This window comes from Notechis scutatus, chromosome 2 (genome assembly GCF_049901735.1).
Source record: "Notechis scutatus isolate UNSWTSFEM ecotype Mainland chromosome 2, rNotScu1.2, whole genome shotgun sequence".
Classification (NCBI taxonomy): domain Eukaryota; kingdom Metazoa; phylum Chordata; class Lepidosauria; order Squamata; family Elapidae; genus Notechis; species Notechis scutatus.
The window spans coordinates 110,490,635-110,505,863 of record NC_142010.1 but is presented as its reverse complement, the minus strand read 5'-3'; positions in this window follow the sequence as shown (position 1 = coordinate 110,505,863).

Here is a 15,229-nt window from a genome sequence, read left to right as displayed (position 1 = left end):
CGGGGTTTTTTGTCTCTGTTATCATGCTGTAAATAAAGAGCTGAAGTTCAAGGTTCACAGTCTGGTCTCCGTTCATTAAACCCATGCCTCAAACTTAACAGTAAGCATCCTTCAATACATTTCAATAAAGTTAGCATGCTTGTTGTAGTACCAGAATGTGAACATGTTCGTAGAAACTCCTATGCAAAGAGAAAAAGAAGATAGAAATTTGCTCAGTGTGGCAGTATCTGAGTTTAAAGATAATTTTCTGAGCAGAACATAGACCTGAGAGACATATAGCCGTCTAGAACAACCAACTCTAAAATACAGTAGTAATTCTTGTAGCCTGTCGTTTTGAAATCCAAATTCAGAGTGGACTCAGTCTTGCTGGGTAAAACGCAGCAAAAAAAAAACCTCTTATGTAATATGTTTTTAAACAAAGGGTTTATCTATAATGGCACTTCTGCCTCTATTGTTCATAAATATCCTTCAGTACCACAAATGTTAGAATATTTTGTTGCTTTATTCTGTATTAGTAGGTCATATTTAAGTGTTTTTCCTTCTTTAATTATACTCTTAGTTTCTTCTAGTTCCATCTAATGCCAATCCTTCAAAGTCTTCATTTTAAAAAAATAAAAAGAATTGAAAACAACATTTTCCCATAGGAAGGATTCTTTCAATTAATTTTAAAATCGTATTTCAAATCCTTCTGGATCCTTAGTTCATTTGTAACTTTCCAAAATCAACATTTTTAATCAAGCTTTTGCTGTTTATTCCAAAAGGAACATCTTTACATAAATATTTAAACTTGTATTTAAAACTTTTTCCACTAAGGATTGAAGGAAACACACCCAGTATGTTAAAACCTGCCATTGCAAAGACTCTTAACTGAAAAGCAATTAAGGAACAATTTCCAAAAATGATTAAGAAATGAGATTCTTCAAACTTTATGTCCATGTAGGCTGCATTGTGGCTATTAACTTAGTTGGACTCTCTCAATTTCCAGCTGCTCACCTCACAAGCCAACTGCAAAATTGTTGATTCACAAGAAACAGATGCCCAGAGTACTTGTGGGTGATCTTGCAACCTTTCTCTTTTTCTGGAGAGATTTTTCATGACCAGAAATCACCATCTGTCAATATGACTGTAATGCATTCCCCACTCCTTTGGACATCTAGTTCACTGTGAATCTACACTAGAAGTCAAGTTTTGCTCTCTCTTGTTAAAGACCCATCTGTTTCCATATACTAGAGCCTGCCTGGATCAGTTGTTTGACTTTTTTCCTGGAACGGTCTTCACGCCCAAGTTGGGAAGAAGATTTTAAAGTCTTGGCCGAGGTAAAAAAGTTGGTGCTCAGTCCTAAATGAAGTTGCAATCTATTATTTGTAGAGCAACCATATCTAGGCAGAGAAAAGGTTGGCATTAAAGAGTTCTAATATTTTGAATCACTAACAATCATCCAGATTTTTGCAGCCCAAATATGGTTACAGTTGGTGGAAGAAATGCTCAGGTCTGGTTCCAAGCTGGGAGAAAGGCACTGGAGACAAAATGGAGGCTGGAGGCTGATTGGAAAGAGGATCCACTTATTGATGAACAGGACCACATGGGTTCTGGTTCTGGTGCAGCTGACCACATGGAGTTGAGAGAGAGGGGGTTTTATACCTTCTCTTGGCCTTTGAATTTGAGCTTTCTGTTCCTGTGCAAGAACATGTATTCTATTGGCTGTTGTCAGGCTCCCATGGTGCCGTATACAAATCCTAGGAGTTTGTCTGAGCTAAGTTTGGTTGAAGTTTGAACTGCTGGGGTTGGTGCAACTGAGATGATGAATGAAGGAGCTTTGGGCAATTCCTATTGTGGCTGAAGGCAAATCCTACCTCGATTGGATCTTGGATGAGGGTATTTGCTTATGAATAGAGCTAGCTATCTCTTAAGTGCTGACATCTGCTGTGGGCTATTAAGGAAGGTGGGGGATGCTTTCCAAGAGCATGTTTCATCATTTCTCATCCAGGGAAATATCATATTCTGCCCTTTCAATATTTCTCAAAATATTTCATTCTTCTAGGAAAGAGATGGGTGCTAATGTTCTACACAGTATATATTTACACTTGTTTTCTGACATCCAGTTTTGTTGGTTGTTGCCAGCAAGTAAAACATGTAAAGGCATGAATTGAGCATAATGTCCCTTTGCAAATACAATAGAAAAGGGGGTGTTGAAAGAAGAAGGAAACACCCATAACATAAATATTCATTCATATATGAAATACTTAAGATGAAGAACAAACCAAAATATTTAATATTTTATATATAATAAGTGCATTTCTAAGCCTCTCTTTACTGAACTTCTGCCATCACACAGAACCTGGATGAAAGCAACCTCACTCTCTCTGGACCAGAAAACAGAACTACTTTAAAACTATTCATTCAAATCCAGGAATGATTAGTGTTTGAACCTAAGACACCATTAAGTACTGAAATATTGTAATATGTGACACTGGAAATACATTAACCAGCATAAGCTCTTCCCATGTTTTCATCCTCTGAGGAAAATGAATACATTTCCCAGAGTTCAGCTGCTTCTTAGAATAAACAGTTTCGGCTAATCTGGGGAGAAATAGGGACAATGGATGCCAAGCCACCACAAAACAACAGCATTGAAATGCAGCTCACCAACCCAGCCATCAATGCTCTCTCCATTGCTTAATATCCAATTACAGGTGGTGAAGAATCAAGCTGCACAGGCTCACTGCCAAATTTCTATGCCTTCCCCCTGATACCTTGAAGTTTAATATGCATACTTTTCCCTTGAACACAGAGTAAAGCACTGGGATTAAATGAGGATCACTGGCCCATCTGCTGCTTCTTGCAGCAGATTCACTCTAAATTGTAGGAAAATCTTTTTTTTCCCCTGAGGCATTCACAAAAAGAGTCTTTCTCTGCTGCTTTCTGCACTGGGACTTTGCTCAAAACTAGACTCTATTTCAGGGTGTCAAACTGGTGGCCAGGGGGTTGGATTTGTCACGCATAGGCCATGCCCACCCCAGCTCCGCAAAGGGGGAAAAATCAATGTGACGGCAACGTGACGTGGTGAGTTTGACACCCAGGGTAGAGCAAGTGTAAAGACCTTGTGGGTGAGGGTGTCCTCCATTTGTTTTAGACATCAGTTTCCATTTGCTGCAGCCAAGAGGGCAAGTGATTGTGGGAACTTCAGTCAATCAATCAATCAATCAATTAAAAAAATCTACAGCCATCGAATTATCTGTCTCTCTGACAATGTAAAACAAATTTTATATTGTAAATGATTTATTTTGGTTATTCATAAGTTTGGCTCCAGGTGATCAAAATTTTCCACTCTGAAGGGATATAAGTTTTATGTTCAGTTCTGTATTATCATTTTTTTAAGATTCTGTATTACAGAATTGCAGTGTCAATGTGTTTAAAAAAGGACACATTGGACACGTTTTACCCTCTTTTTCCTAGAACCCTTGGTTTTATACTCACTCATTCTAATCAGTGGTGGGATTCAAATTTTTTAACTTCCGGTTCTGTGGGCATGGCTTGGTGGGCGTGGCATGGCTTGGTGGGTGTGACTTGGTGGGCATGGCATGGCTTGGTAGGTGTGGCTTGGTGGACGTGGCAGGGAAAGGATACTGCAAAATCTCCATTCCCACCCCACTCCTGGGGGAAGGTTACCACTGGTTCTCCGAACTACTCAAAATTTCTGCTACCAGTTCTCGAGAACTGGTCAGAACCTGCTGAATACCACCTCTGATTCTAATTTTATGTTTTAGGATGGACTTAGATTGGAAGACAATACAGTAGCAGTCACTCCGTTTTAGGCTTATGATGAATATACTAGTTTATTCTTATGCTATGGTCCTGCATAAGTTTTAAAGCATTTCTCACAAGAACAACTTTGTCTCCCATAGAGATGGTAGCAGTGTTGTCTAGTAAAAAGTAAAAAGTAAAACACACTTTTTAAAATACAAGGTATATTTTAGACCTACATTTTGGGCTGGAAGATTAATAAAAACCACATGATCATGCATAGGCGTGCATAAGAGCATAATCGTGCCTACCGTCTCTGTCCTATAGTCCCCAATTATTAGTTCCTATTTCTTATATTTAAACTTAGCTTTATTCTTATTTCTATTGTATTGTAAGCTTTGACAAAATAAAATAAATAAATAAATAGATCAGGTTTCCACTGTAAAAGTTGCCAAGGCAATATAGATCAGGGTTTCCTAAAGTGGTGAAAATTGGAAAAAAACACCACCAAGGACCAATAGGACTTTTCATTATTGTTGCTTGTTATTGTCATTATTCATCGTACTTCTAGATAAAGTACTGTATTTATTAATTATCTTCATATAATAAATGTTTGGGAGTCGATGAACCATCTGACACTTCCCAAGATAGTAAACTGAAGAGTTTGGTGTAGATTGACAATTCCCCAAGCATTAAAATTTTATACTTTTACAATTGGGACTGTCCAGCTCTTGGAGACATTCTGCAGAAAAATTCAAATGATGACTTTAATACCTCATTCTTTCTGAATGAGGTATTTGAATAGCTATTTTGAATAGCTATCCTGATTTGAATAGCTATTTTGAGTACTTGCCAGAGTAGAAAACTGGATTAGAAAGAAATGCTAAAGAAATAAGATTAGATTTAATGGATGATAGATGAGGTGATAAGGAGAGAGTTGGACAGACAGTGTTACTAGTTTCTTATTCAATATAACTGTCTATGGAGTTTCTCAGTCATCCAGGTCATGGTTGCCCCAAAGGTTCTTTTTCAAGAGGCAACTGGACTTTCTTGGTTTTTGTTTTTCTTAGAAAACTTCTTCTAAGAAAAACAAAAAAGTCCAGTTGTCTCTTGAAAAAGCACATTTGGGATATCCAATGCAACATATGTGTAGAATGGGCTTCTCAGAAGAAATATAGGAGAATAGCTGTCTTTCATACTATCCTGGAAAAGGGAACCTTTAAATAGAGAATATCTGGCAATCCAAAATCATCCTCTTCCTCCAGTATGTTTTTTAAAAACAAGCTGAACTCTCTAAAATTAAGCCAAACTTATGAAATAGGCCTGCCTACAATAAACAAGGTTAATGCATTGCTCTCCGCTTAGCTTTGCACTGAGTGCTAATGTTCAGATCATTCCCATCATACTGCTTCATTTGGGGGCAGGAAATGCCATAGAAAACTAAAAAAAAGCAATAAAGTAATAAGAAAAAGGCAGGAGGTAATACAACAGGAGTCTGGTTTTTTTGTGGTGGTAATAACGTTATTCAAGATTGCGTTAAGAATAATTGAGGTTAGAAGGAAAAAGAGGAAATTAATACAATTCTGCTCTTCCTGCACAGATCGTTCTCCTGTCTGTCCAGCTAATCATTTCCAGCAAAAAAATATTTGTAAAAGGGCTGAGAAACAGACAAGCTGAAAGGTTGAGTTTCTGCCCAACAAATTTCTTTCAACAAAAAGAAAATAAGTATTAATAGTTTCTTTATATACCTATACCTATATACCGTCCTTGCAATGAAACAATGATTTACTTTCATCAATGCATTCTATTTCATATTCCATAAGGAAAAGTTGCTATCAGAATACAAGGAGGGTGCATTCAAGAAGATCAACTTAGTGTTCAGGAACATAAATATAATTGCCAGGCCTACAAATGGAGGAACTTCTGCTTCCACCTTTGATCTTAATTCCATTTGTTCATAATGGATGCAGAGAACTAAATGAGCTCTAAGTAGTAATGACTGCATGAAAATAGAAGTCTTACAGTCAGAGAATGGCTATAAGTCCAGCAATAATTATGCAGTGAAATATTAGTTGGGCTGGGTTTTCAAAGGCTGCATTCCTAAATACTTCAGACATTTGCTTTACATCCATCCCAATCTGAAATGCATGTGATTATGAAATTATTTCTATTTTAATTTTAAGGTCTATGCATCACTTTACCATGAAAATGTGCCCAGCTAGCCACCATATTTTCACAAAATATAAGATAGCAATCCAAGTAAACTTCTGTAAACCTTTTCATGTTTTAATAGGAAAACAGGCCACAAACAGATATATCTACTGATAGTATTAACACAGAGAAAGCCCGAAAGGACTACTTTGGAGAAGACAAACTATTTAGATCAGGGATGTCAAACTCGATTTCATTGAGGTTGTGTTTGATCTTGGGGGACCAGAGTAGGCATGGCCAGCTAGATGTCATCACTTGTGTCAGGGACACCTGTGATGGCCTGAGTGCTCTGCCAGCGAAAACAGGCTCCCAAGCTCTGTTTCAGCTGCAACGACCCCCTGCAACCCTCTGCCAGCAAAAACAGAGCTCAGGAGGGCCATACGCAGCCCTCCCGAACTCCATTTTTGCTGGCAGAGGCACTGCAAGCCGATCCTTCACTGTTTCCAGGGTGGCCCCACGGGCCAGATCTAACCACCCCACAGGATGGATCCAGCCCCCGGGCCTTGAGTTTGACACCCCTGGTTTAGATGCTTTCCTGCTTGATTTCATACAAATATATGAATTCTGCCTTGTGTTTCCACCAAATAATTAGAAAAGCATTGGATGAGGCCTTGGATAATAAGAAATATAACAGCATCATAGGTTATTTGGAAGCACTCTTTGTTTTCAAGTGTCCAGACCTAAATAACAATAGACCAGTTTGTAGTGAAATTTGTTCCATTTAGATTGCATAGTATCATTGGCCTTGCACAACAAAGAAAGTAGCACAATTATCCTGCCAATTATTTCCTTGTGACATGAAACCCAGTACTCAATACATCTTTGAGTTGTATTCAGTATCATGACCGTTACTCACTTGTTAGTGCCTGGCTTGTCTAAGCTCTTCGCAAGACGCATTTCCCGTGTTTGAGTTTGGACATCAGGGCAGAGATGATCTGGGCTATGTGCAAAGCCACTATATTTTAGTTTTTAGAATATCAGACCAGAATAGGAAAGTTTGAGTTTCAATTCTGCCTTTATCTATATTATTCATTTGACAATTTTAGGACTATTTATCTCAGATTATGCAAAATCAAAGGGTTGTTGTGAAAGTGGGTGCGTGAGAAGTATCTTTACTGCCTTGAACTTTTTGGAAATAAACCTGGAGATACAAATATAACTTAGCACAGTAAATGTAAACAATGTAGTCTTCTGTTTAAAAGAACAATCCTGTGATTAAGCAGAATAACAGATGTCAACAGTCTTCCTAAATGGAAATTATTTTCTTAGCAAGCATTTGCTTGCTAGTTCTGAGTCTTCATCTTGTGCTAAGATGCTGCTGTTGTTTTTGTTGCTTTTATTAATATTTAGGAGTTCTAGATTTGTTTGATTTTGAACCACTTGGACTTTTTGAAAAATTGTTACAAATATTGTACACACAAAAAAAGAAACAAACCGATTGGTATTTTGGTGGTTCAGTCACTTTTCACTAGAATCCTTCTGCTTTGACTATTTTAATTAAAGAATTGCTTATGTAGCCTTTCTTTCTTTCTTTCTTTCTTTCTTTCTTTCTTTCTTTCTTTCTTTCTTTCTTTCTTTCTTTCTTTCTTTCTTTCTATCTATCTATCTATCTATCATCTATCTATCTAAAACAATAGTAGAGAATGAAATAAAGGACATCATTTTAAAAAACAATAACACGAAGCTTATTTGGTTAGTGTTGCTGAGAATTCAGATCTTGTGTGTGTGTGTGCAATAAAAAAACATGGATTCATCCATTGTCTTTTTCATAATAAATAACTGATGTGGCAGCTGTTGGTATAAAAAACAACCAGGGTATTGGACAGATTTTGAATCCACCCCTGAAAAAGCGCTTCTTCCATACTACCGGTATATAGATAATTTTCTCAATATCTCCTCATTCAACTGTTAGCTATCCATCTGTCCACACTGAATAGTGGCATCTTTTCCAGGTATGGTTGGTCAGTCAATATTGATTTCAAGTTATCTTTAGTGATTTCTACCTGTGAAATTCCACATGTACAGAATGCAACAGTTTTTGTTGAACTATATGCCTATGGTTATAAAAAGTTGAGCATAAAGGCTGTGCAGTGGTCTGGAATTAAGGAGAAACTTCCTAACAGTGAGAACAACTAACCTGTGGAACAGCTTACCTTCAGAAGTTGTGGATACTTCATCACTGGAGGTTTTTGAGAAGACACTGGACAGCCAGCCACTTGTCTGAAATAGTATAGGATCACCTTCTTGAGCAGGGGATTGGAGTAAAAGACCTCCAAGGTCCATTCCAGCTCTACTCTGATTAATTAGTAGCCTGTCCAGATGACAGAAGGTTGTACTGGGCCCAAGGATGGTCCATGAGAAGTTAATAACAAAAAAAAAAAAAAAACCAGCTATACAAATATGTATAGAGGGTGGTGTGGAGAGTGAGCTTTGCAATGTGAAGTAAATTTTAAAAATACCTGTGTATCTTTATGTAAAGTGGTTGAAAGTTTTGGACACATTCAGGAAGCACCCTTTGGTATGGGTAGAAAGGCATGGAATAGATTGAGCATTTGATTACTACATTATATTCTTATGAGATTGTTTATATCTCAGGTTTTATTTTATAAAGGAGATAAAATTCTATGATTGCTTGCTGTGTTTTTCAATGTATTGATACAACACCTATGTTTTATTCCTATTTTCTTTCCTTTTTTTTTTTAACTCTCATCATAGACTTTTATAGCTAATTACTGGTGCTTTATTTGTCTGCTAAATTATTTTTTCTTACAAGCATTCCTGATGACTCACTGGATACTTTTTAAGTATTTCATTCTTCAGATACTATTTTGTATTACTAATTTAAGATTAAAATTGGCCATGTAATATGAAATGTTATTTTGAATATACTTTTTTTTTTAAATAGAAAGGCAATTATTAGATTATCACTGCCTTACCAAAAAGAACAGAAGAAATTGTAATGCTAATCTGTGAATCTCCATGTTACTAGGACTATACTTGTTTTCTACCATCAGTAAAATCAGTAAAATATCCTACTAGCAATATACTTGTTTTCTACCATCAGTAAAAAAACAATTTGCAATACTATCTTAGGCCAATTGCATACACAGGTTTAATATGGGTATTATAATCATACGATTATGATGCTTATTGTGTATAGCATACATGCTAGGAATGCCATAGAGAAGGATAATCCAAATCTGTAAATTCATATTAATTTTACAACATCCATTCCTAACCTGGTGCTTTTAAGGTGTATTAGACTACAATCCTCATAATCCCAAATGAAATCAGTAACAATTTTACATCAAGATCTGGAATTACATTAAAGCCTGATCTCCTGGCAAAAAGAAATGAAGAGAGCAAGAATCAACATGACCTATCTTTTCCTGTTGCTAGGTACCGCACATCTTTCTTTATTTTGAAAATATGTTCAGACTAATAAGTTTCTGATTTCTTAATATAACTTATAGGCATGTGCAAAGTTTAGCCTTGAATGGAAAAATGAAATGTCTCAGACAGTAAAAATAGTCTCATTTGGGCCACAAGAGAATTGCTTTCCTTACATGCAAGTAAAAGGAGATGTGGAGGAGACTCTAATCTAGAGAAACTCCAAAGTTTCTAATTACTTGTAGTTTGAAGAATTAGGATCAGCACTTATTCTTCCTCTTGATGAAGAGTTATTGAGGTCAAGGGTTGGGGGAAAAGAACATCTCTGATGAGGATGAAACCTCTACTGAATCCTAAACATAGTTCATTTGATGTCAGCGGTGGTTCTGATAATCAAGGCAGAGACAAAGATCTCACATGCCCTACCCTCCTTTATAGCAGCTGACCAGAATGATTATTAATTGATTGATTGATTTCATGCTTGCAGCCTTTATTATTTTATAATTAACTCAAGGTGGCTGTCATACTTAATACTCCTCCCTCCTCCTATTTTCTCCACAGCAACACCACTGTGTGGTAGGTTGGGCTGAGAGAGAGAGAGTGACTGGCTCAATGTTACCTAGATCAACTGTCCCCAATCTTTTTGGCATCAGGGATCAGTTTCACAGAAGACAATTTTTCCATGGGGGAGATGGTTTTGATTTCACTCATTCGCCCCCTGCTCCCTCCAACTGTGTGGCCTGGTTCCTAACAGGCCCTCAGTCTGGGGATTGGGGACCCCTGATCTGTCATGCCTGAGACAGGAATAGAATTCATAGTCTCTTTCTTTCTAGATGTATTAACCACTAGACCAAACTGGCTCTTGAATTTTACTTAGGTAGTAAGGTGATCACCATCCTCTACCATACTTGGTGGGATTTAACAATAACTAAATGTGACCATATTTCTCAGATTCAACATAAATATTGGTGTGATTTGAACTGCAGCATATTGAGAGAACCTTTGATCTCAAATGGGAATTTTGTGCTTTGCTTCTAGCAGCCTCACTTCAGATATCCTCTGCCTCTTTGGAAGAAAAACTATTTAAGTCACTATTTGGTACAAATGCTTTATATCAGACCCACAGAAATGGAAATGGCCCCCTTCTAGTGAATGTCACAGTGGTTATGTCTAATGTGCTAGATGTGGTATGTATGGTAAAATTTAAATACCGTGTTTCTCCAACAATACGGCCTCCACCAATAGGAAGACCCAGCATGTTTTCTAGGCATAAAATCAAATTAAGCCCCTCCCCCCAAATTTAGGCCTAGTTTAAAACATGCAAAATAGGAGGAAGGGTGGGGGGACTTGCCATTTGGAGTGCCGTTGGAGCTGCCACCGCCGTTTGGAGTGCCGTTGGAGCTGCTGCCGCCGTTTGGAGCTGCCTCTGCCGTTTGGAGCCGCCGCCGCCGTTTGGAGTGCCGTTGGAGCTGCTGCCGCCGTTTGGAGCTGCCTCTGCCGTTTGGAGCTGCCTCTGCCATTTGGAGCCGCCGCCATTTGAAGCTGCCGCTTCTGCGTTTGGAGCACTGCCGTTGTTTGGAGCACCACCGCCACTCCAAACACGGCGGCAGCTCCAAACATGGAAGCGGAGCCGCCGCCGCCGTTTGGAGCTGCCGCCGCCGTTTGGAGTGCCGCCGTCACGTTTGGAGCTGCCGCTTCCGTTTTTGGAGCTGCCACCATGTTTGGAGTGGCGGTGGTGCTCCAAACAGCGGCTCCAAACGGCAGAGGCAGCTCCAACGGCACTCCAAACGGCAGCGGCTCCAAACGGCAGAGGCAGCTCCAAACGGCAGCAGCAGCTCCAACAGCACTCCAAACGGCAGCGGAATGGGCAGAAGGGAAAGCAACAGCGGCAGGTGCCAAAGGTCTTGGGTCTGCAGCAAAGGTGTTTGGTGGGATCATGGCTTTGCCATGATCGCCCATTAGGAGCGGCTGGTGGTGAGGCTGCCCGCGGGGCGCTCTAGATGAGGATGAAAGGGGGGAAATTAAGTTACCCCCGAAAAGACGGCCTAGCCGTTTTTTCGGGGCTCAAAAAAAAAAAAAAGGCCCGGCCTTATTATGTGAGAAACACGGTATTTGTAAATTGTCATTAACTAAGCACTCTGCTCCAAAAGAAAATAGGGGCTTACTGTGGGTTTAAATTGCTCCTAGTTCCAATGGGGAATTAAAGAGTGTTTTTTGTTTTGTGTGTGTCTCCGTATGCGTGTCTGAGTCTGTCTGTCTGTCTGTCTGTCTCTCTCTCTCTCTCTCTCTCTCTGGTGTAGGGTCTCCTGCTTGGCTTACAAGGTCCCTTCCAACTCTGATTATCTGTTATCTATTATCTCTCTGTGGGTGGGTGGGTGTGACAGAGGAAGAAGCGGTAACAGCTAAAACATTATGAGACTGTCAGTTCATTGATTTCCTAAGTCTCATCCACATTGATCTATGCTGAGATTCCGAGCACAATCAACTTGATGATGTATATATTATAGCTTGCACAGAGCATAAATAAACCATTAATGTCTTCAAGCTGGCTGGTAGGTATGGAGTTTGCATTTTGTAACTAGTTCCCTGGAGTTTCTCTGCTTCTCAGCTGTGAAGTCACACAATGTCCTTCATCCCACTCTATAAAGAGAGAAGTTAATATCATTTCCCTTCCTGCATTCCCTACATTTCACAATATTGTTTTAATAGTGAGAGAATTGGTAGCAAGAAATACGTTCAAAAGAAATGCAAGTGAACATCTTGGACACATGTATGAATTGCAGAAGTATAGCTGAGGTGCCCAAAAATCTAATAATTCCAGTAATTTCATAGAGTTCAAAGGAAAGTGGCTTTTCTTGCTTTGAGGAAATGCTGAGGGAAGGAAGCAGCTAGATAGGGAATGAGCTCTGTGTTACAAAAATTGACAATAAATAAGACATTCTGCTGATAGAATAAAAATCAAATCTGAACAACATAGTACCTCAGCCAATATTTAAAATAATAGTTTTTTTTCTTTCTTTTTGGAACCTTAGTATTTGAAAATTATTCCTCTACATTCTATTCCATTCCATTTTGCATTTTATTATGGATTTGCCAAAAGAAAATTCAATGTGTTTGTATAAACAAATGGAAGGAAAATGACCATAAATTATTCTTCCACTAGAACATCTTGAAATACACCATCACATCTGTTCTGGCCCTGAATCAGGTAACGCTTAATTTTTTTTTTAATCCAGTAATTGGGAAGAGAGAGAGAAGGAAGGCCTAAAGCAGTGTGTGCAGCACACAAATCCAAATTTTGTTTAAAAACTATAAAATGTTGCTGTCAAACTGTAAATTTTAATATGAGAGAAAGGGGAAAATTACACTATGCATGATAAACCGCATGCCAGTTCTATTTAGATTACACCCTCTCCTCATTTAGCAACCTGTTCCATTCTCACAATTAGTTTATTAAATGAGAGTGAGAAAGAGTCACTGTGAAGATCCATGGTTGCTGCTGTTTCATTCAGATACAGTTTTCTGGTACAGTTATGCCAGTGTTGCCTTCACTACAGCATGCATGTCAGACACACAAAATTCGATTATAAGTGCATACATTGGTCACAAAATCTATTTTTTACTATTGTTGTTGAATTTGCAAATGGTTGCTTATCAAGGTAGTTTCTAAATGAGGAGTGGATGCAAATGTGTGTATGTGTGTGTCCAGTCATTGTCATAGCACTCGTAACCCACACTTGAACTTGAAAATGTTATAAAAGTGTGCTTTGAACAAAAAAGAACATTCTAATCCTATCCCCCTTTTCTTGCATCCTGGTAAATATGTGCAAATCACTAATTGCAATGGAATATAAATTATGAAGAAAAGAGTAAATGAAGATGTACAAGCCATTTGGGATAAATTTTATATGTATGTAATAAGTAACAGGAGCACATTTTCCTGCAATATACAGTTTTTAGTCCAAATTTACACCACAGTATTCAGAAAAATGCATGATTTGAAATTCTGATTTGTGTAATCTGGAAAGTGTAGCATGGAAAATGTGAATTAAATGTTTCTTTAAAAAAAAATTTGTTTGTGCATCCTATGCAGTTTCCCCCCAGTATCCATTTCTAGGTCAATTCATTCCTTTCTAACCTTTGGATAGTTAACTTTCTTAAAACCTCATCCTCAAACAGCTATATTAAAAACACTGTCGACTTTCCTTCTTCTTCAGAGTATATTGTAAACATATTGGCTCAATAATAATTTATTTTCCCCTGGGGTATTCTGGGAGCTGTACTTTGGGCAAAGAAAATGGGCAGTAAACTCATTACAGAAAAATCTTAGGCCCACAAATCACTAGCCATGGGAAATGGGAGATGTAGCTATAGCAACTGAGCTTGCCTAAAATTCTTAGGCAATATCTATCATGCATTTAGACCTCTGTTCAATTTTTCCTTCTCTTAACACTAACTTCATCCTAACACAGGGGTGGGATTCTACCAGTTTGCACCTATTCGCTAGAACCGGTTGTTAACATTTTAAGCAGTTTGGAGAACTGGTTGTTAGAAGAAATTACTGGCCTAATCCTGTAAGGAAGGCAGGAAGGAAACATTCTGGTGTTGCTTACAGAAACTGCCTCTCCGTTAACCCTTATTACATTCTTGGCAGGACTAGACTTCCTGTCTCAGGAACTTCTCTGGAGTTTTTCCCCCCTCCTTTGCTGGTACCTTGGTTGCACGGAGTGACCATTCAAAGTTACAATGGCACTGAAAAAAGTGACTTATGACCATTTTTCACACTTGTTGCAGCATCCCCACAGTCATGAGACGCTAGGCGAGGAGATACGTGCCTCGATGTGAGTGATATTGAGTTGGCCATGCCCAGCCAATAACATGACCATTAAGCCATGTCCACCCAGTCACATGACCACCAAGCCACGCCCACCACCTAAGCCACTCCTACAGAACCGGTTGTTAAAAATTTGAATCCACCCTGGTTTCTTCCCCAAACCCCAAAAACTAACCTTAGATTGTCTACTGTTGACCATTCCTAAGAGGTCTGTAGGGGGTGTGCATAAGTGCACCAATTTGCTTACCATCTCTATCCTAATGTTTACATTTTATTCGTATCCATTTCATGTATTCATAAACATGTTTATACTTATACCTGTTATCTAATTGTTGCTTGATTTAATTAATTAATTAATTAAATTAAATTAAATAAAAGTCTAGGATCATGTCTTTTCTGAAAAGGTTACTGTTTATTGAATACATAGCATGGTAATGGTGAGGTAAAACTAACTTGAATTTCTAAGGCACCAGTTCACAATATTAAACAATGCATGTCCCAGCCCAACCCCCAGGCTTCCATGTAGACCATGAAAGAAGTTCTCTGCTGTCAACTTGCAAAGCATCCCTGAACTGCTCTCGAGTTGCCATAGGCAAGGGGGATGGGAAAGCAAACTTTGCAGCTGCATCAAGAAGCTGGTATCTCGGTTTCTGGTTTGCAAGGCTTCGGCGGCGGCAGGAATCCGTGATCGTGCGTGGTTCCTGCTGCACTCACCGCCGAATTGCCTCCACCCCAGCTGGATCTGGAGGATATGGTTGCCCCATAGAGGCAACCAAAGATAGAGGAGATCTGGGTAGGGGCTTGGGGGTATCGCAAACCCCCTCCTCAGCTGGCTAAACTCCTTTTTCCCAGGCCGGTAGAGCGGCGGTCAGCAATGGCCGCCACAAAGAAGCCTGCAGCCGGGTAAGATTGTGCAGGAGGAAGTCAGAGAAAGTGAAAGTTTTTGGCTGAACCGGGACAACAAGGAACCTTTAAACACCCTGGAAATTTAATCACTTGAATGATACATTGTTTCCCAAGAAGACTGTAAAAGCAACGGAAGAAAATTTG